At 39.0% G+C, this 22,480-nt stretch overlaps 1 protein-coding gene and 1 pseudogene across 12 annotated transcripts in view; one reads left to right on the top strand and one right to left on the bottom strand.

Annotated features, from left to right (window-relative positions):
- Positions 1-22,480, top strand: part of LOC132368245 (uncharacterized) — a 670,503-nt gene that overhangs the window by 384,518 nt on the left and 263,505 nt on the right. The window lies entirely within an intron of this gene.
- Positions 10,313-10,803, bottom strand: LOC132367686 (synaptosomal-associated protein 23-like; annotated as a pseudogene).

Below are 22,480 nucleotides of genomic sequence, written 5' to 3' on the forward strand. Positions count from 1 at the left end.
TGAACTTCAGTCACTCAAAATGGGTATGCTGCCTGTAGAAACGTTTCAGCTTGCAAAAAACCTGGCCCAGTATCAGACTTCACTTGAATTCTACACTGGTAGCAGTGAGTGGAGAGGAAGGTCGTGCAGGGACAATATCCTGCAGAGGAACACAGTCTTGCATGTAAGTGTCTCCTTGGTCTTGCCAAACCTCAGTTTCCTCTTCAGTAAAAATAAAGTAAAAGAGTGACCTTGGGTTAGGCAAAGTCTTAGATACAACATCAAAAGCACAAGTGATTAAATAAAGATAAGTTGGTCTTCATCAAAATTCAAACATTTTGAACTTCAAAAGACATCATTAATACATGAAAAAACAGGCCACAGATTGGGAGAAAAAAATTCCAAAGCATATATATGATAAATGACTTGTATCTAAAATATATTTTAAAAGCATACTCAATTACCAGAAGAGAAAAATGCAATAAAAAATAAACAACTATTTTTGAATAGACATTTCATCAAAGAAGACATATATAGGAATGACCAAGCACATACATGATTCTCAATATTTTTAGACATTTTAGTAATGCAAGTAAAAAACACAGTGAGATCCTAATTCACAGTCACTCGAATGACTAGATAAAAACACTGGCAATAACAAGTGCTGGAGAAGATGTGGAGAAATTGGAACCCTCATTCGTTGCTAAGGGAATATAAAAAGATGCCGCTTTCACTTATTTGAAAATTAACTCCTGAGCGTCCATCCAAGAGAAATAAAAATATGTGTGTCTGTACAAAGATTTGTACATGAATGGTCATAGCAGATCATTTACAACAGCTAAAAAGTGGAAATAATACAAATGCCCATCCATGTTACAACACAGATGAACCTCAGATATAAGTAAATTCTAAAAAGCACAGATTATAAAATTCTATTTATATGAAATATCCACAAAATATAAATCTGTAGAGACAGAAAGTACATTAGTCATCACTTAGAATTGGAGTGGGAATGAAGAGTGGCTGCAGATGAACACGAGGGATCTTTATGTGGGGGTGGAAATGTTCTAAAGTTGGGTTGTGGTCTTAGTTGTACAACACTACAAATTTACTAGAAACTATTGAATTTTAGACCTAAATTTGGTGACTTTTATGGTATATATATATGTATATTTATACTATATAACATATAATTCTATGGGAATATATATGATATATATACATCAATAAAGCTGGTAAAAAAATAAAATGGTAACTTTCAGTGTTGTGGTAAAAAGTGGAGTTTCAGTGCGTGGTGTATGGGGCTAGTTAATGAATGGCAGCTATTAGTATCACCATTGTCTTGATTTCTGACTCTTCTTTGTCATCATTTCGACTTCTTAACTACTATGTACGATTAAGAGACCAAACTTGTATGTATACTCAAAAAATGGAGTGATAACTCACCTTTTCCTGCCACATTCTTGTGCCACTTAGATAAAAAAGAAAATGAATATGTAATATCATCACCTACAGATGGAATTATGTCCATAATTTAATTAGACCTTATCAGTATTTGAAATTATTTTCCCTAAATTCTAATCCATGAAATAAAGGCACAGTCATTTCTGTTAGAAGTCTTCACTTCATAGTGAAATCAAATTATTTAATAGTATTTGCACCAACAATCTTAGGAAGCCATTTATATTTTTAAACATTTGGTGGTTTTCTTTTATAGCTCTTGTAAAATATAAAAATAAAATTATTTTAGCTTATAGTCTATAATTAGAGATACAATCAAGAAAAGAGAACAGAAACTGAAATTCTGATAGCAGAATGAATTTTATAGGCCATTAGAAACTTTGAGAGCCACAAATTTTAATTAACATTTTATGTTTGCAAGTTGTTAGAGCCATTGCATTTTGCTGCCCTTCTATGTGTAAGAAGCATATTTTAAATAGTGAATGTAGAAAACAAAATGGGAAAAGCTCCACCAATAATCCAAATATTTCACTTTTCTTTATGTATTCTCGAGGGTTTCTTCCAAGTTTTATGCTTGCTTCTTTTTATTACTGGGGGGCGGTAATCCTCTACTAGAGTGGGGTAAAGCAGTAAGAAAACACAGGTAAAACCAAATATTAAAAAAAATTTTTTTAACAAGAAAAGTAATGCTAAATATCTAGAATTTTGCTTCATTGCAGAGTTACTTAGCTCCTTGTTAGACTAAGGCTGGGAATCATCATGTTCTTTCACATTTCAAAATAGGCCATGATAGTGTTGGGTACAGACAAGAAAATTCCCAAGTTGCTGAAAATTACCTTTCTGTTTTAAGTAAATAAACCCTGGATTCATCTATGATTTTAAGAGGCAAGAAAAGACACTGCATGTACAAAAATTAGAAAATTAAAGCGACAAGAAAATACTACACAGTGGAGGCAATGGGCAAAATTCAGACCAATGTGCCCATTTAGGGACTCCTAATGAACGTAAGGAGGAAGAGGAGGGTGGATGTGGGGAAGGTGGTACCTCCTTCCTGCTGACACAAGGAGTGCTCTTGAGTTTCGGTCTCAAGCTCCTTTGGGAGATGAAGAAGAGTTCCTGAGTCCTTGGGTCATTTGGTAACAATGACCTGTGACCACTCCTTTCCCCTGAACCCCCAATGTCTATTAGATGAAATTGTCCTTCTGGCTAACTCTTCAGTGATGTGTAACTCACCTTCTTTTCAGGGTCTTTTTCTTTGTTTTTTTTCTGGACACTTATTGTTCTATCTGTCCAGTGTTCTCTTTTTGGGAGACACTTTCTACCCTGTTCATCTCTGCAACGCCTTCCATCCACATGATCTCTACAGAAGGTGTCATATTCTTAGCTGACGAACCTCTGGTTGATTCATCAGGGATGAGCTTCTGACCTAGGGTTGGATGATCATGATTCTTCCCTAGGAATCTAAAATGAGACTAAAATGTTTCACTTTCCCACTCCCATCTGATTCATCTCATGAACCAAAGACATAATCTTAGGTACCCACATTCATTGAAGGAACAAAAAAGCCATCCCCCCCAGGAGGATAAGAATAAAGTACACACATATAGGGAAGCAGAGAAAAGAGAAACAATCTCTTTTTATTTTAGCAAATTCAAGTTGTATTTCTGTAATGTTATTTTGAGAAGACATATTTCTAATACCAAGATTGTAGTTACATGTCCATTGAGCTCACCCCCTTGTAAGTAGAGAGTATTCACTTTGTTTAAAACTTAAACTGTGTTCTCTTCATCTAAATATTCAAGCCAGTTTCACGTAGAAGCACTCACTTTTCTTAACTGCTGTTGAGATGTTACATAGATTCATACATTGAAAGACAGAGATCTCAGAGAAGGATTTTTAGACAAATGCCACCCTTCTCAACGAGAGAGATCATTAAAAAAAATCACTGGAGATCAGATCTCTTGGCATCAGTCAAGTGAAGTCTTGCCTCCCTGTCCTTGCCAACCTATATGATATGTATTTGACATATCATATAACTAAGAAATCAGTTTTGTTGTTTAACAGCTAAGATTTTTGGAGTTTTTATACCACAACATAACCTTACCTGACCTCACTGGCGTGAATATTTATTTAGTTTTCATACTTTTTTTGACTTTTACTTACATGGAACTTATTTTATTGATATTTTATATGAGAATATAAATAAAAATAAATTTGCTTTGCATTTCATCACCACACAATTATACAATGTAATGTTGATTGGTTTTATCTATATCTATATGTTTATCTGTATCTATCTATCTATATCAAGAAGAGTAGTAGGGAATTATGTTGAGATTTTTAGTAACTTCTGTTTAAGCATAAGAACTATTCTTTGAGGGGAAGCCAGAATGGGAGTGAAAAACTGGAAACTGCACTCAATTGCAAGAAATACTAGCCCCAAAACAATTAAGGTTATGTGTATATCTATCTATATATATAAAAAGGTTATATATATGGGAAATATATATTATTAATATAATATACAGAATATATAATAATTTAATATATTGTATAATAATTTTAAAGATAAGAATTTAATGTAATATTAATATTTCACAATATATAATAATTTACTATAATATTAATGTATATATATTATTTTTATGAGAGGGAAATATATATATATATATATATATATATATATATATATATAAAGGTTTTATATATATATATTTCCCTCTCATGAAAAACCAAAGGGGCAGCACTTTGTGGGTGTAGCACCTCCATGATATGATTGCAAGAGTCTTCTTAACAACTCCTCTATGAGCTCAAGAACAAAACAAAAAATCCCCACTCATTTTTGCTCTAATTCCCATATACATATATATATATCCCTGATCTACACATGTTGTAGATCAAGATCCTGCTACTCATTACATTGAAGTGTTGTATTTTATTTCATTGGGTGCTCCATCAATTATACTCTTTCACATTTTCTCCCAACTTCCATCAGAAGTGCACACGTACTTTGTTCATGGATCAAACACTGTTGATACCACTTTCATGGACATAGGAAGGTTTACACCAACCTTCATCTTCAGGGATTTCCATGCAGAGGCTGCATTGATAAGGAATGCATATTATCAAGGAACACTTGGCTCTGGACAAGATGGTAACAGCCATGTCATGAGATAAAAGGACAGACTCTGAATTTGGAAGCAGGTCAGAGTGTTATATGACACTGGTGGCTGCATTTTGATATGTGTATGTACTTGGCTGGATAAAATGTTGAAAGAGAGGGGAAGAATTTGGCCCACAAGTTGCCTATATACTCCTGACCATAAATAAGTTCTTATAACTTAGTTTGTATCAGAAAGCAACCTCCACAACATTAACATTGGTCACGGTCAGGTAGCATAACAAAAAGATGAAATCATGATATTGGAAACATTAAAAAAAAAACGTGGAGCTGCTTATTTCATGAAATGTTGGGAAATTACAAGTTTTTTAAAAATGGCTTTATTGAGGCTACAAGTGTTATGTTAGACCTCATAATAAGGTCTGCTATGAGGTGAATATTTTTTAAAACTGACAAATTTAAGGAGAACCCGGCAGGAAGGGTGGGGAGTCTGCTTTAGTGAGGGGTCCAGTCACACCAGCACCGCGTAACAGAGAAAAGCAGCGCACAGCCATTCTGTACTCCACAGAGAGACCAAGAGAGGGAGAAATAGAGTATACACATCAACGAAAATGCAACAAATTGGTAGAATAAACCGGAGTCTGGAAAGTAGTAGTAAATATGGTGTGAAAATATGAATGAAACTTACTGTTAAGATTCCTGGGAAAATCACAGAAACCCCTCAGGGGGCCTTAAGCTCTGATGTGTAAAACAGCAACTATATGCTCAAAGTACCAGAACAAATTGGGAACTTATCACTTCAGAAGTCAATCAGATCAAAAGGAAAATTCAACACTGGGAGCATAATGAGACAGAAATTCTAATTTACTTGACAGAAAAGGAGGATCACTTTAAATCACCATGTGGATACCAGGATTTTAAAATGGGCCAAACAGGCTAGAGAAGAACATTTCAGTAGGAGAAAAATGCCCTAATACACTAGCTTATCTATCTTGTATAAGCAAGCTCTGGAAACTTTTTAAAAATAATAATTTTCTTGAAGTATAACTAACCATAATGGGTTGAATAGTGTCCCCTCAAAATTCATGTCCTCCCAGAACCTCAGAATGTGACGTATTTGGCATTGGGGTATTTGCAGATGTAATTAAGGTAAGGATTATGGTGAGATCCCATTAGATGAGAGTGGTCTCTAAATCAAATGAGATTGTCCTTATAAGAAACAGAAAAGAACACACACAGAGACGCAAAGGAGACCACCATGTGGAGATGGAGGCAGAGATTTGAGTGGTCAATCCAGGAAAATGCCAAGGATTGCCAGCAACCACCAGAAACTAGGGGAAAGGTATGGAACAGATAGTCCCTCAGAGCCTCCAGAAGGAACTAACCTTGCCCAAACCTTGATTTTTTGACTTCTGGCCTTCCAAAACTGTAGAGAGAAAACAATTCTGTTGTTGTAAGCCACCAAGTTTGTGAAAATTTGTTTTGGCAGCCCCTAGGAAACTAATACAGATTCTGGTACTGGGAACTAAGGTGCCATAGTAACAGATACCTAAAAATGTGGAAGTGGCTTTGAATTTAGGTAATGAGTAAAGGCTAGGAGAATTTAGAGGTTGGTGATTGGAAAATCCTAGATCATCTTGATGAGAAAGTAGAAATATGATGTTAAAGGTGATTCTGGTGAGAGCTCAGAGAGAAGTCAAAAGCATTGTAAGGAAAGCGTCTCATCATGAACATCCTATTGTTCATGAACAGAATCTTGATATAAATGTAAATATGATTATAATTATAAATATAAATCTCTCTGGTGAGACTTTAAAAGGAAATGAGGAACATATTATTGGAAATTGGAGAAAAGGTAATTTTTGTTATAAAGAGGCAGAAAACTTGGCTGAATTGTGTTCCTTCATTCTGGGTGGAAAATAGAACTTACACGCAATAAACTCGGATATGGAGCTGAAGAGATTTCCAAGCAAAGCTCCTTCCTGCTGATAGTAAAATGCCCGAGGAAAGAGAGAAATTGAACAAGGAACTACTAGGCAAAAAGGAACCAGCCCTTGATTATTTGGAAGGTTTCAAGCCAATCCAGATTACAGAGTATGAAGAAACGAGGAAATTCATTTTTGGGGGAAGTGTGCTGGGGAGAGAGGGCCAAGGTGTGGCTGGAAAACGTGTTGCAGAAGAGATTATGTAGGTGACTCCTGGGTCCACTCAACCATCTCAGCAGAAGCCCGGAATAGAGATGGGCTTATACGGGGAGATTCAGTGAAGAACTCTTTTGCCTAATGGAGTAGACCCCCTTGACACACACCAAAGACCAATGTGGTTTTTGAGAATGTTACATCAGCAGAAACACTGCCAGCTTGGACTGAAGGGAACAGAGACAGGAAGAAATGAAGGGAGGCTATTAAACTCCTGAGATTTTACAAACAGGTTGTGGGACTGATAGAACTACTTGGCTACAAACATGGGTTGACCTTCAGGAAAAAGGATGAACAGTTCCAAAGGCAGAGTGTGGACATGGAAGTAGAGCCCAGAGACACCGGCTTAGGGCCAGGGGCCAACAAGGCCACCACCATTGGCCCAAAGGACAGGGCATCAAGCCACAGAGAATCTTCTTTGAAACCTAATGGGATTTGTCCTGCTGGGCTTAGAGTTGCTTGGTGACCCCTTTCCATTCCTAGATGAAAACGAGAATGTCTATTCTGTACCTGTACCACCACTCTATTCTGGAAGAGAAAGTGTTACCAAGTCTAAGACCATACTGCTCGCTGCACGACAGGCCAGTAATCAAGAGACGAGTTGTAGGGGCAAGGAATAACGACTTTATTTGGAAAACCAGCAGACCGAGAAGATGGTGGGCTTATGCCCCAAAGAACCATCTTGCCTGAGTTAGAATTCAGGCTCCTTTTATACTAAAAGGGGAGGGAGTAAAGTCAAACACTTCCTAGTTCCCATCAGCCTCTGGAGGGGATGTGTTAATATTTTCCTCCCTGCAGTCATTCACAGGTGGGCCTGATCAGGATGTTTCCTGTGAGCTAAACAAAGGTATTTTAGCTTAATACTCATTACCTGGAAAGCAGGGTTCCCAGAGATGGGCCATTATGTATAATTCAAGCTTATAGGCAACACCCCTTTAGTGATTAACTTGTAATAGAATACAAAAGATTCTTCCATATTACAAAAGGTTGTTTTCTAGTTTCATAGGTCCACAGGTGGGGAGACAGTTTTTCCAGGCATGGACCATACTACCCAGAGTCTCACCCATGCCTGATTTAGATGATGAGATTTGGGACCTTTTATGTTGATGATATTTAGGTGAGAGTTTGAGCTTAGAGTTGATGCTGGGATGGGTTAAGGTTTTGGGGGATATTAGAATGGGGTGAATGTACTGGGCACATGAGAGGGATGTGATTGTTTACTATCATGTAGGAGCCATTACTCTTTATTGCTCTTTTATTCAGAGTTTTACTAAATTTTTTTGTTTATGTTTCATGTGAACTTTCGAATTGGCTTGACTAAAGCACCTCACCACTCACCAAAACAAAAATGAAAGCCAAAACTGTTGTTATTTTAATTGGGATCACATTACATGTATACATTAATTTAGGAATAACTAATATCTTAATGATACTAGGTCTACTTAAAACCTATTGTTTAAGACATATTTACCTGGCTAATTTATTATTGATTCCCTCTTCCCTTCTATCCATATTTCTTTTTTTTTTTTATTTATGGATCTTTGCTTTATTCAGTTTGTCAAATAAGAGCTGACAAAATGATTGCTTTCCACCCCCCAAAAAGTAGTCACAGAAGCACATCACTTATTTGAAAAAACAGTTTCCTTAGCTACAAAATTTAATTGTAGGGATCAAACAGTGGTTATTGGTCAAACCAATCGACATCAATAGCTTTGAAGTGTGCAGAAGCTAGTTTTTAAATAAAGGTGACAAATACCAATCAAATTCTTATAACACTGTTCAAGATCTAAACAAATGTGATTCTGGAAGTTGAATACAAAAGGCTAAGAGAATGAGAGTGCAGTCATCAATAAGTAAACAAAGACATAATTTTCTAAATCATTTTTAGTTAAACAGAATACATTCTAGTTTTAAAAAAAGTTTAAAGCTACATAAAACTCAGAGTAATCTAACCATTTTCTACCTGAGATCAAAACAAGTTTCTTTTTTCCTATCTAAACATAATTCTTGGCATTGAGGTAAATCTGAATTCATGTGATATACTTTGTCAAACTTTTCAAAAAATTTTAAGCCCTGCTTAGAGAGAAATTCTCATATTATATATACATATTTACATATTTTTTCTTCAAAGACTAATGACACATTTATGAGGTTAATAGGCCTGTAATGGGACCATGATACTATTTTTTTAAATTAATTAATTTATTTTGGCTGCATTGGGTCTTCATTGCTACGTGTGGGCTTTCTCTAGTTGTGGCCAGCGGGGGCTACTCTTCATCGCGCTGTGCCGGCTTCTCACTGCGGTGGCTTCTCTTGTTGCAGAGCACGGGCTCTAGGTGCGTGGGTTCCAGTAGTTGCGGTGCGTGGGCTCAGTAGCTGTGGCTCACGGGCTCTAGAGTACAGGCCCAGTAGTTGTGGCTCACGGGCTTAGTTGCTCCATGGCATGTGGGATCTTCCTGGACCAGGGCTAGAACCTGTGTCCTCTGCACTGGCAGGTGGATTCTTAACCACTGTGCCACCAGGGAAGTCCAAATGATAGTACTAATAATATGAAAATAAAAAGCCATTCATTTATACCATGTATTCCTATATGGTGCAAAATGAAATGGGATCATAGAATTTATGTACATAAATGAATCACGAAGAGTTCAGAAATTAAGCTCACTTTGAGAAAACTCATTCTATTCTTTTTTGAAGCAGAGGTTGCGAAATTGTGATGTATAACAAAAATGTTGTGTATACAGACTCCAAAACCAAGCATTGGCCTAAGTTGGCAATAAGTGCAACTTAAATAGAAATTAAACCCAACTAGATCTTCACTGTGGTTATGCAACTTCTGGCTTTAGGGTCTGCACGTTTTACTGAGGTAACAACCTCTTATCTCTTGCCTCTCCTCCTTGTGCCTGCCCCCAGTGCCCCCAGCTTCCTTTTACGTGGCTGTCTTTGGCAATGCTTGCAAATTTTGAAAGCAGAAGAACCTGCTAAGTAAATGGAGAGAATGAAAAATAACACTATATGTGATGTATGAAAACCAACCTAAGAGTATGGACTGAGAAAGAAAATACTAGAAGGAAAACTAAGCAGCAGTCTACCCTCAAGGGAAAAAGAGAAAATAAAAGAATAGGGGGGCTGTTACTCCTAGATCTTCTTCCACATCATCTCCCAATTAGAAGAGTGTGGAAACAAAATTTCAAACTCTGGAAAGGTAATGACTTTGAAGGAGGAGCTAGGGAAATGAATAAATGATAAAGAAGTACAGGGCTTCCCTGGTAGCGCAGTGGTTGAGAATCTGCCTGCCAGTACAGGGGGACACGGGTTCGAGCCCTGGTCTGGGAGGATCCCGCGTGCCGCGGAGCAACTGGGCCCGTGAGCCACAACTACTGAGCCTGCGCGTCTGGAGCCTGTGCTCCGCAACAAGAGAGGCCTCGATGGTGAGAGGCCTGCGCACCGCGATGAAGAGTGGCCCCCGCTTGCCACAACTAGGGAAAGCCCTCGCGCAGAAACTAAGACCCAACACAGCCATAAATAAATAAATAAATTTTTTTAAAAAAAAGTACAGCAGTAGCTTTAGCTGTCAGTGAGTTTCTTTGCTCTGGCATTGGCATTGTCAATACGATCTTTGTTGGTGTTAGCCTTTTCTGTGATCCGTTCTATTTGTCGATTTTGAGCCTCAATCTCATTGCCCATGTCCAGGGCCATGTTTTTTAGATTTCCTAGGATACTTCCCACTTGATTCAGGTTCTCTTCCATTTCATCTTCCCTGGCATCATTTGTTATACTATTACATGGGCATATACAAAGGCCACAGCACTAGTTTAGTTCTGTTAAAGTCTTCTCTGCTTCTCTCATGTCTTTGTTTATTTGGTCCATGCCTTCTTCTGTGTGTTTTAGTTGTTCCCCTTGTTCATCCAGCATAGTGATAGTCTTGATTCCTGTATCCTGAGACTCAATGTCTAAACCCAGGATTCTCCTCGTACTTTCCGGAGACTCATCAGTAACCTGGTTAGCCCTCAGCTGAATTTCTTCTGCTGACAGATTATCCATGATGAATTAAAACTCTTGATAGGTGCAGAAACTGAAATGTAGATACTCAAGCAGTTCTGGCCACTCCCTTCTGGCCGCAGCAGCTTGGACACCTGCAGGCCGAACTCCCACCCATATTTCTTGAAATCCTTCTCCTTTTTATGCCTAGTCTGTTCATTTATTATCTCAGTTCTAGATATTCTAAAGGATACAAAGTAGAATCATATTCTGCTCTCAAGCTGTCTATAATTTCATAATGAAGATAAGGTATCTGCATTTATAATTCAAATCTGAGAGAGAAAATAGTAAGTATCCCACAAAACAGAAAACCTTCTTTAGAATCTAAACAGCCTATAACGAAAAGCAAAGATCTCCACTCCCCTTTCCTATTTATTGGACTGTTTATTAGAGTAGTGCACCAGTGGGCAGTGGAAAGTGGATGTGTATGAACTTTGGAATACGCAGACCTGAATTAATTGCCTAGGGGTAAGGGCTAGGTAAGGAAACTTGAGTCAAATTTTGGAACCAGTTCTCTTGCTTTCCTAATGGACATCCCCATATCTTCTTTTTAGAGCTGTTGAGGGATGAAAAGAAATACACTTTGTAGCATATCTATTATATAATGCATGCCCTTTAAATCATACTGTCTCCTCTGGTACACTTCTCATCTAAATTCAATGAGCCCACTGCAATGGACACAGCCCATCAAGGAAAAATATTTAATTTAAAGGTACCCTGAGAACTGTATATCTGTGTGTTGTTTGTATATCCTTCTTTAAAGCTATAAAAAAAAACACTTGAAATTTCAAAGCATTAAGTATCATGACTAAAAATAAAGTAAATAGAACAAAAAAGACTTATGTTCTATCAAATACAAGTTTTCTTCATGTAGGTTTTGTACATTGCTTTAAACATTCGTCATACTTTTGATTTTTTTGCTATTGTTCTTGTTATGAAAATGAAGTGATTTCTTCCATGTATCTTCTCAATTGTTGTTGATTACAAATGTATCTTTTTATAGTGCAAGTCTGTCTAGAATAGAATTCTTTAGCACAGGCAAAAGTGACACAAGTATAAATGCAGATTTTCTTCTGCAACTCAGCCTAAGTTAGTGTGGACTGTTAATCCATAGCTTCTTATCAGAAGTGCACTAAGGGAGTATATGTCTAGGATATAATTATACTGCAGATCTGTTGATGATTGTAAAACTATTGATCTCCCTTCATTCATTTTATTTTATCTTCTTAAATTTGAACCAGCTTTTAGATTTATTGATCTTTGGTAATGTTTCCTTCATTTCTTTTTCATTTACTTCTGATCTGATCTTTATGATTTCTTTCCTTTGGCTAAGTTTGGTTTTTTTTGTTTTTTGTTGTTCTTCTTTCTCTAGTTGCTTTACGTGTAAGGTTAAATTCTTAATTTGAGATATTTCTTGTTTCTTGAGGTGAGATTGAATTGCTTATAAGCGTCCCTCTTAGAACTGCTTTTACTGTGTCCTGTACATTTTCAGTTTTCGTGTTTTTATTGTCATTTGTTTTTATGTATTTTTAAAATTTCCTCTTTGGTTTCTTCAGTGATCTCGTGGTTATTTAGCAGTGCACTGTTTAACCTCCATATATTTGTGGTTTTTTTACAGTTTTTTTCCCTGTAAATGATTTCTAATCTCATAGTGTTGCGGTTGGAACAGATGCTTCATATGATTTCAGTTTTCTTAAATTTTCCAAGGCTTGATTTGTGACCCAAGATGTGATATAAGCTGGAGAATGTTCCATGTGCACTTGAGAAGAAAGCGTATTCTGCCACTTTCGGGTGGAATGTCCTATAACTATCAATTAAATGTCTGTTCTATTGTGTCATTTAAAGTTTATGATTCCTTATTTATTTTCTGTTTGGATGATCTGTCCATTGGTTTATGTGGGGTGTTAAAGTCCTCTACTATTATTGTGTTACTGTCGATTTCCGCTTTTATGGTTGTTAACAGTTGCCTTACTTATTGAGGTGCTCCTGTGTTGGGTGCATAAATATTTATCATTGTTAAATCTTCTTCTTGGATTGATCCCTTGATCATTATGTAGTGTCCTTCGTTATCTCTTGTAACAGTCTTTATTTTAAAGCCTATTTTATCTGCTATGAGTATTGCTACTCCAGCTTTCTTGTGTTTTCCACTTGCATGGAATATCTTTTTCCATCCCTCGCATTCAGTCTGTATGTGTCCCTAAGTCTGAAGTGGGTCTCTCGTAGACAGCATATATATGGGTCTCGATTCTGTATCCATTCAGCCCGTCTTTGTTTTTTGGTAGGGCATTTAATCCATTTACATTTAAGGTAATTGTCAATATGTATGTTCCTATTACCATTTTCTTAATCATTTTAGGTTTGTTTCTGTGGGTCTTTTTCTTCTCTTATGTTTCCCGCCTAGCGAAGTTTCTTTAGCATTTGTTTTAAAGCTGGTTTGGTGGTGCTGAATTCTCTTAGCTTTTGCTTGTCTGTAAAACTTTTGATTTCTCCAGCGAATCTGAATGAGATCCTTGCTGGGTAGAGTAATCTTGGTTGTAGGTTTTTCTCTTTCATCACTTTAAGTATGTCCTGCCACTCCTTTCTGGCCTGCGGAGTTTCTGCTGAAAAATCAGCTGATAACCTTATGGGGATTCCCTTATAAGTGTTTCTTTGCCTTTCCCTTGCTGCTTTTAATATTTTTTCTTTGAATTTAATTTATTGTTAGTTTGATTAATATGTGTCTTGGTGTGTTTCTCCTAGGGTTTATCCTGTATGGGACTGTCTTCGCTTCCTGGACTTGGGTGGCTATTTCGTTTCCCACGTTAGGGAAGTTTTCAACTATAATCTCTTCAAATATTTTTTCGACCCTTTCTTTTTCTCTTCTTCTTCTGGGACCCCTAAAATGCGAATGTTGGTGTGTTCAGTGTTGTCCCAGAGGTCTCTGAGATTGTCTTGTGTTCTTTTTGTTCTTTTCTCTTTATTCTGCTCCTTGGCAGTTATTTCCACCATCCTGTCTTTCAGCTGACTTATTCGTTATTTTTCTTCATTTATTCTATTACTGATTTCTTCTAGTATATTTTTCATTTCAGTTATTGTGTTGTTTATCTCTGTTTGTTTGTTCTTTAGTTGTTTTAGGTCTTTGCTAAACATTTCTTGTATTTTCTCGATCCGTGCCTCCATTATATTTCCAATGTTCTGAATCATCTTTACTATCATTACTCTGAATTATTTTTCAGGTAGGTTGCCTATTTACTCTTCATTTATTTGTTCTTGTTGGTTTTTACCTTGTTTCTTCAACTGTAAGATATTATTTTTGTCGTTTCATTTTTTTTGTTTTTTGATGCGTGGGATTGTTTTCCTGTCTTATGGGTTGTTTGGCCTGAGGCCTCCAGCACTGGAGTTTGTAGGCTGTTGGGTAGAGCTAGGTCTTGATACCGAGATGAGGACCTCTGGGAGACCTCACTCTGATGAATATTCTCTGTGGTCTGAGGTTCTCTGTTCATCCTGTGGTTCAGACTCGGATCTCCGACCACAGGAGCTCGCCTGACCCCAGGTCCAAGAACCAAGATCCTGCAAGCCGTGCGGGGTGGCCATGAAAAATAAAAGCAAAAAAGGAGCACAACAATAAGAAAGAGTAAAAAATAAGATTAGAAAACAAACAGATATGTTAGAAAAAAATAAAAATAAAGATGAAACAACAACCAGGAGGTAAAACAGAACCACAGTAGCAATAAATGGAAAAAAAAAAAAACCCGTAAAAGGCCTTGGCTATGGGGGGGTGGACCTTAGGCAGGGGCGGTGTTTAGGCAGCAGGCGGGGTTTAGGCTAGGTCCCATGTGGCCAGAAAAGGCCCTGGGGGTGGGGGTTGGGGCTTAGACTCAGGGAGGCTGGAGGCCCCCAGAGTTCCCCTGGCCTAGGAGGGCAGAGGACCAGGCCCGGGACCCCAGGAGGTTCCCTGGGCCTGAGTGGGTGGGGGAAATGCTAGGCGTGTTCCCCCAATCCTCTGATCCCAGAGGGTCCCTCCTCATTCGCCCCTCCTCTGCTTCCCTGCCTCCCTCCCTCTCACGCCCCTAGGACCCACGCGGCCAGAGGGGGCCCCAGAGGGCATAGGGAGAGGGTGAGGGAAACACCAGCTATGCTTCCCCTGATCCTCCGGTTCCTGAGTGAACCCGCCCCATCAGCCTCTCTTCCTCTTCCTTCCTCCTCCCTTCCTCCTCCCTTCCTCCTACACCCCTAGGACCCACGTGGCAGAGGGGGCCCCGGAGTGCAGAGGACCTTACCCAGGAGCCCTGGAGGCTTCCTGGGGCACAAGTGGGTGGGGGGAACGCTAGGCACATTCTCCCCTGAGCCTCCAATCCCAGAGGTTTCACCCCACCGTCCACCTCTCCTTCTCTTCCCCCCCTCCTCCCATCTTCCTACCTCCCTTGGAACAACGTGGCCAGAGAGGGCTCCGGAGGATGGAGGACCAGACCCGGGAGCCCAGCAGGCTTCCTGGGTCCTAAGTGGGCAGGAGAAATGCTAGGCACATTCTCCCCTGATCCTCTGGTCTCGGTGGTTCCCCTCCCTGTCCGCCTCTCCTCTTCTTCCCCCCTCCTCCCGTCCTCCTATGCCCCTAGGACCAATGTGGCCAGAGGGGCCCCTGGAGGGCGGAGAACCCGGCCTGGAAGCCCAGCAGGCTCACTGGGGCCCGAGTGGGCAGGAGAAACATTAGGTGCATTCTCCCCTGATCCTCCGGTCCCGGAGGGCCCCTCCCTGTCTGCCTCTCCTCTTCTTCCCCCCCGTCACTCCTACGCCCCTAGGACCAGTGCAGCTGGAGGGAATCCTGGAGGGCAGAGGCCCTGGCCCGGGAGCCCAGCAGGTCCCTGGGGCCCGAGTGGGTAGTGGAAACGCTAGGCACATTCTCCTCTCATTCTCCAGTCCCGGGGGGGTCCCTCCAGGCGTGGGAACCCCTACCTTCCCCATACCACCCCTCAGGGACGCCAATTCCATCCGGCCTCCACTTCTCCCCCCTCACTCCCCTCACCACATCCCACTCAGTTGCTCAGGGGTTCCTCCAGTACCCCTGAGTGTCAAGGTCCCCCAAAAGCATCTGGTAGGTGCCCTAGTTGTGGGGAGATGTGAACTCCACGTCCTCTCACTCTGCCATCTTCACTTCGCCTCAGCTGAAAAATGATTTAACTTAACACATTATATACTGTGGGTTTTTTGCAGAAACTAACACCTGTGGCTGGCAATTTGTTATGTAAATGAATATTGAAACACTGGCATTTGAGTAAATATCAACAGCTTGTTTTGCATTTAATGTAGTTATTGGAAACTTTGTACATGTCTTACTAGAGCATTCTTTTATTTCGTTAGAGTGTGATAGGCAGTATAGCAGGCACCTCTGTGCATGGAAACAGAATATCTATTACAAATATACTGTGTTTCACTGAGCTTTCCCCTGGAAGAGCAGACTCTACACTTTCTGGAGGCAGGTTTTTTTTTAGTCCCATGGTATTATTTCTTCTAGAATATGTTCTTTTATTTTACCTTATATTCATATAAGTGTGTCTTCATGGGGGGCTTTTTTAGAAATTTTCTAAATAATATGATGTGTTTCTGAATACGAGTAAATCAATCTGAGGAGAAAAGTGAGGGACCTAGAGGATAGTCGTGGAGACCAGGATTAGTCTTAGGCATGCTGACATTTAACTGTCTCTTCCTACTGTGTCCCTCTCTTCTCCTTGGTGAGTGCTATAGACTGAATGTTTGTGTTCCTCCCTCCCCAAATTCATACGTTGAAACCTAGTCCCCAATGTGATGATATTTGGATGTAAGTGCTTTCAGAGATGATTTAATCTTGAGGATGGAGCCCTCATGAATGGGATTACCAGCACACTTTGGTGATATTGTGGGTTTGGTTCCAGACCACTGCAATAAAGAGAATATCACAACAAAGCAAGCCACACAATTTTTTTGCTTTCCCAGTGCATGTAAAAGTTATGTTTACACTATACTGTAGTCTATTAAGTGTGCATTATGTCTAAAAAATGTACATACCTTAATTTAAAATACTTTATTGCTAAAAAATGGTAACCAGCATCTGAACTTTCAGCCAGTCACAATCTTTTTGCTGGTGGAGGGGTTTGCATGCATGGATGGCTGCTGACTGATCAGGGTGGTGGTTGCTGAAGGTTGGTGTGGTCGTGACAATTTCCTGAAATTAAGACAACAATGAAGTTTGCTACGTCGATTCACTCTTCCTTTCATCAACATTTTCTCTGTGGCATGCAATGCTGTTTGATTGTATTTCACCCACAGTAGGACTTCTTTCAAAATTGGAGTCAGTCCTCTCAAACCTTGCCACTGTTTTATCAACTAAGTTTATGTAATATCCTAAATCCTTTCTTGCCATTTCAACAATCTTTGCAGTGTCTTTACCAGGAGTAGATTCCATCTCAATAAACCACTTTCTTTGCTCATTCAAGAAACAACTCCTCATCTATTAAATTGTTATCAAGGAGTTGCAGCAATTCAGTCACATTTTCAGGCTCCAGTTCTAATTCTGGTTCTCTTGCTACGTCCACCACATCTGCAGTTACTTCTTTCAATGAAGTCTTGAACCCCTCAAATCATCCATGAGGGTTGGAATCAACTTCTTCCAAAATCCTGTGTATGTTGATATTTTGGCCTCTTCTTATGGATCATGGATGTCTTTAATGGCATCTGGAATGGTGAATCCTTTCCAGAAGGTTTTCAATTGATTTTACTCAGATCCATCAGAGGAATCACTATCTATGGAAGCCATAGCCTTACAAAATACCTTTCTTAAATAATAAGACTTGAAAGTGAACATTACTCCTTGACCCATGGCTGCAGAATGGATGTTGTATTAGCAAGCATGAAAACATCATTAATTTCACTGTACATCTCCATCAGAATTTTTGGGTGATCAGGTGCATTGTCAATAAGCATTCATATTTTGAAAGGAATTTTTTTTTCTGGGAAGTAGGTCTCCACAGTGGACTTATATTCAGTAAACCATATTTTTATACAGATGTGCTGTCATCCAGGCTTTGTTGGTCCATTTAAAGAGCTCAGGCAGAGTCCATTTCGTGTAATTCTTAAGGGCCCTAGGATTTTTGGCATGGTAAATGAGCATTGGCTTCAACTTAAAGTCACCAGCTGCATTAACCCCTAACAAGAGAGTCAGTCTGTCCTTTGATGCTTTGAAACCAGGCATTGACTTCTCCCTATATCTATGAAAGTCCTAGATGGCATCTTCTTGCTTGCAATAGAAGAGCATTTCATCTACATTAAAACTTGTTGTGTAGTGGAGCCACCTTCATTAATCATCTTAGCTAGATCTTCTGGATAACTTGCTATAGCTTCCACATCAGCACTTGCTGCTTCCTCTTGCACTTTTATGTTATAAAGAAGGCTTCTTTCCTTAAACTTTATTTGCCAACTTCTGCTAGGCTTAATTTTTTCCTGCAGTTCCCTTACCTTTTTCACCCTTCATAGAAGTGAAGAGAGTTAGGGCCATCCTCTGGATTAGGCTTTGGCTTAAGGCAATGTTGTGGCTGGCCTGATCTTCTATCCAGACCACTACGTATTCATTCAGCCAGTCTGTGTCTTTTTGTAAAATTTACTTATTTTTATTTTATTTTTTAAAATTTATTTTTGGCTGTGTTGGGTCTTTGTGGCTGCATGTGGGCCCTCTCTAGTTGTGGTGAGCTGGGGCTACTCTTCATTGCAGTACATGGGCTTCTCATTGTGGTGGCTTCTCTTGTTGCAGAGCACAGACTCTAGGCGCATGGGCTTCAGCAGTTGTGGCACATGGGCTCAGTAGTTGTGGGTCACGGGCTCTAGAGCGCAGGCTCAGTAGTTGTGGTGCACGGGCTTAGTTGCTCCACAGCATGTGGGATCTTCCCGTACCAGGGCTTGAACCCACGTCCCCTGCATTGGCAGGTGGATTCTTAACCACTGCGCTACCAGGGAAGACCCAGTCTGTGTCTTTGGGTTGGAGTGTTTAATCCATTCACATTTAAGGTAATTATTGATATATATGTTCCTATTACCATTTTCTTCATTGTTTTAGGTTTGTTTTTGCAGGTTTTTTTCTTTTCTTGTGTTTCCCACTTAGAGAAGTTCCTTTAGCATTTGTTGTAGAGCCTCGTTTGGTGGTGCTGAATTCTCTTAGCTTTTGCTTGTCTGTAAAGCTTTTGATTTCTTTGTCGAATCTGAATGAGATCCTTGCTGGATAGGTTATTCTGGGTTGTAGGTTCTTCCCTTTCATCACTTTAAATATATTGTGCCACTCCCTTCTGGCTTGCAGAGTCTCTGCTGAGAAATCAGCTGTTAACCTTATGGGAGTTCCCTTGTATGTTACTTGTCATTTTTCCCTTGTTGCTTTTAGTAATTTTTCTTTGTCTTTATTTTTTGTCTGTTTGATTACTGTGTGTCTCGGTGTATTTCTCCTTGGCTTTATCCTGCCTGGGACTCTCTGCACTTCCTGGACTTGGGTGGCTATTTCCTCTCCCATGTTAGGGAATTTTTTGACTATGATCTCTTCAAGTATTTTCTCAGGTTCTTTCTCTCTCTCTTCTCCTTCTGGGACCCCTATCATGCGAATGTTGGTGTGTTTAATGTTGTCGCAGAGGTCTCTTAGGATGTCTTCATTTCTTTTCATTCTTTTTTCTTTATTCTGTTCTGCAGCAGTGAATTCCACCATTCTGTCTTCCAGGTCACTCCTCCGTTCTTCTGCCTCAGTTATTCTGCTATTGATTCCTTCTAGTGTATTTTCCATTTCAGTTATTGTATTGTTCATCTCTATTTGTTCTTTAATTCTTCTAGATCTTTGTTAAACATTTCTTGCATCTTCTCAATCTTTGCCTGCATTCGTTTTTTGAGGTCCTGGATCATCTTCACTATCAATATTCTGCATTCTTTTTCTGGAAGATTGCCTATCTCCCCTTCATTTAGTTGTTTTTCTGGGGTTTTATCTTGTTCCTTCATCTGGGACATAGTCCTCTGTCTTTTCATTTTGTCTATTTTTCTGTGATTGTGGTTTTCATTCCACAGGCTGCAGGATTGTAGTTCTTCTTGGTTCTGCTGTCTGCCCTCTGGTGGATGAGGATCTCATTTTAACTGTGTTTTATCTTATTTGGAGCTGGTGATCTTCTTGGATGTGTAAGTTAATAATTTTCAGCAAATTTGGGATGTTTTCAGCCATTTAAAATTTAGTTTTTCTGTTCCTTTCTCTCTTTCCTCTTTTCTGGTACTCCTATCACATATATTTTGGTATATTTGATACCAAATGTCCACATTTCTCTGAGGCTCGGATATTTTTCTTCATTCTATTTTTTTCTGTTTTTCAAATTGTATAATCTCTATCCATTTATGTGTCTTCAAGATTGTTGAGTGTTCCTTCTCTCAGTTCAAATCTACTGGTGAGTCCTTCCAATGAATTTTTATTTTTATTAATATTTACACTACTTTTCAATACCAAAATTTCCATTTTTTAAAAAATAATTTCTGCCTCTTTATTGGTATCTCTGATGAAACTGTGTCTTCATATCAGGCTTTACTTCTTTAAGCATGATTTACTTTAGTTGTTGATATATTTTTCAATGGTTGTTTTGAAGTCTTTGTCTGTTAAATCTGGTCCTTCTCAAAGTCAGTTTCTGTTGCTTGCTTTTTTGCCTGAGGATGTGTCAAACATTCCTCTTCCTTTGCACTTCTCATATGGTTGTTTTTGTTGTTGTTGAAAGCTGAACATTTTGGGTAATGTATTATAGCAACTCTGGATACTGATTCCCCTCCCTGCTCTCCTGGCTTGTTGTTATTTGCTTTTTTATTTGTTTTGTGACTTGGCTAAGATTATTTTTGTGAAGTCTATTTCTTCCACAGTGTGAAGCAGTGTGAAACCTCAGAGGGTCCATGAATGGGTTCATGGAGCTTCTCACATTGTCAACCTGGAAATGGACTTTATGTGTTTTGTCTACTACTAAGATTTTTCTTGTGTTTATCTTGAATAATTAAAAAAATTGGAAATAGCAGCGTTTAGTATTCTGATTTTCTCTTTTCTTATCCTAAACGTGTTCCTTTTTAAAAATAGCATTTTTTTTTTTTTTTAAGATCATGATTTTAATGGCTGCTCTGCCATTTTACTCTGTTGGTACAACCAATTCTCTAGGGAGGCCCTTAACCATTCTTGCTGTTACAGTTTTCTGTCTTCTTTGCTCTGTGATCCTATGCTCTGTTAGCAGAGTTGTCATTCTAAAGCAAAGATATGATCTTTACCAGGGTTCTGTTGTATATAAGCAAGGCTACTGGCTATGGTGACATATGGCTCAAGCTACTCACTTCCAAGGTGCTGGTCCTGAGTGCAAGGTGCAGTTCCACAGCCTTATCTTGGTGCTTAAGACCTTCACATACTACCCCAGCAACTTCTTTAGCCTTTCTCACTAATGAATCCTTCATTTTCTACCTGTATGGACACTTGCCCTCCCTTGCGCTACCCCAAATATTCTTGCCTCTGTGCTGTGGTTTTGCATTATGTTACCATAAATTCTTATCTCCCTTGTGTTACTGTTAGAGAATTACTGCTACAGACATTTTCCTGGGGCTTCCAGCCAAAAACTCTTCTTTCTCTCCTATACTGTAGTAGGTCTTTGTGATGAGTATTTTCTAGGGAGATTTATGCTCAGTCAAAATTATCACTTTAGATGACTGTAGTCATTTAGTAATTACTTTAGGTGTCTGGTCATTCTCTCCTATTTCCTTCCTCCTTTTTATTTGTTAAAGACCTCCTCTGTACCTAGCACCTCGCTTTGGAAGTGCTGGCATACCTTTTACACCATTAGAATAACAGTGTAGAGAAATGGACCTACATTAATTTTCTTCCTAGGGCAATCATTGTGGTTTTTCAAGCATAACATCCTTGTTTTTCATTAATTAAAACACATGGAATGTTTTATTCTTCATAAAAGACCTTGGTTGTTACTGGCAATTATTTAATTTTTTCAAAAATAAAAACAATGTGGGGGTGGTATGGGGTATCAAGCAGCGAGTGTCCCCTTCAAAGAATAGCAAGAAGCAGGACACCGTGAGACCTGACTGTTTTGGGTGTAGATGTGGCAGCTTCTTTTTATGAAATCTAAAAACAGTTTTATCCTGTAGACAAAAGGAGAAAAAAACTTTAGAGACACAGATATTAACAGGTAACTCTGTATTCATTAAATAACTATGCATAGGATTGTGACCCAGTAGCTTACAGATCAAAATTTGAGTCAGGCTACAAGCCTGCCTCCTTCAGGATCACCTCATAGGCTATTTTTCAAGTATGCTTCTGATGTTGGTGGAGAGGGCAGGCGTATCAAGAAGAAGGAACTAATTAAATACTTTGTTACTGCCATGTTTAGTGAAATTGAGATAAATTCTCGCCAGGAACATTTTTCTTTATCAACTTGACCTTAAACGACTTTTTCTCTGACTCTACCCAGGACATCTTAAAAGCCTATGCCATTTTCTCCCTACAAAATATGCCTAACAGGATCCCCAAATAGTACAGACTATCAAGACAGAGATGTCTTCTGTTTGCTCTTTGGGTGGAAGGTTTTTAAGCACTACAAACTTTGCTAACAATCTGATGCCCAATGCCTTAGGTAAAGGCACTTAAGCGTAAAGAAGGTAACTCACTGTAAAGATGCCCAGA

Source organism: Balaenoptera ricei, chromosome 6 (assembly GCF_028023285.1).
Source record: "Balaenoptera ricei isolate mBalRic1 chromosome 6, mBalRic1.hap2, whole genome shotgun sequence".
In the NCBI taxonomy this organism is placed as follows: domain Eukaryota; kingdom Metazoa; phylum Chordata; class Mammalia; order Artiodactyla; family Balaenopteridae; genus Balaenoptera; species Balaenoptera ricei.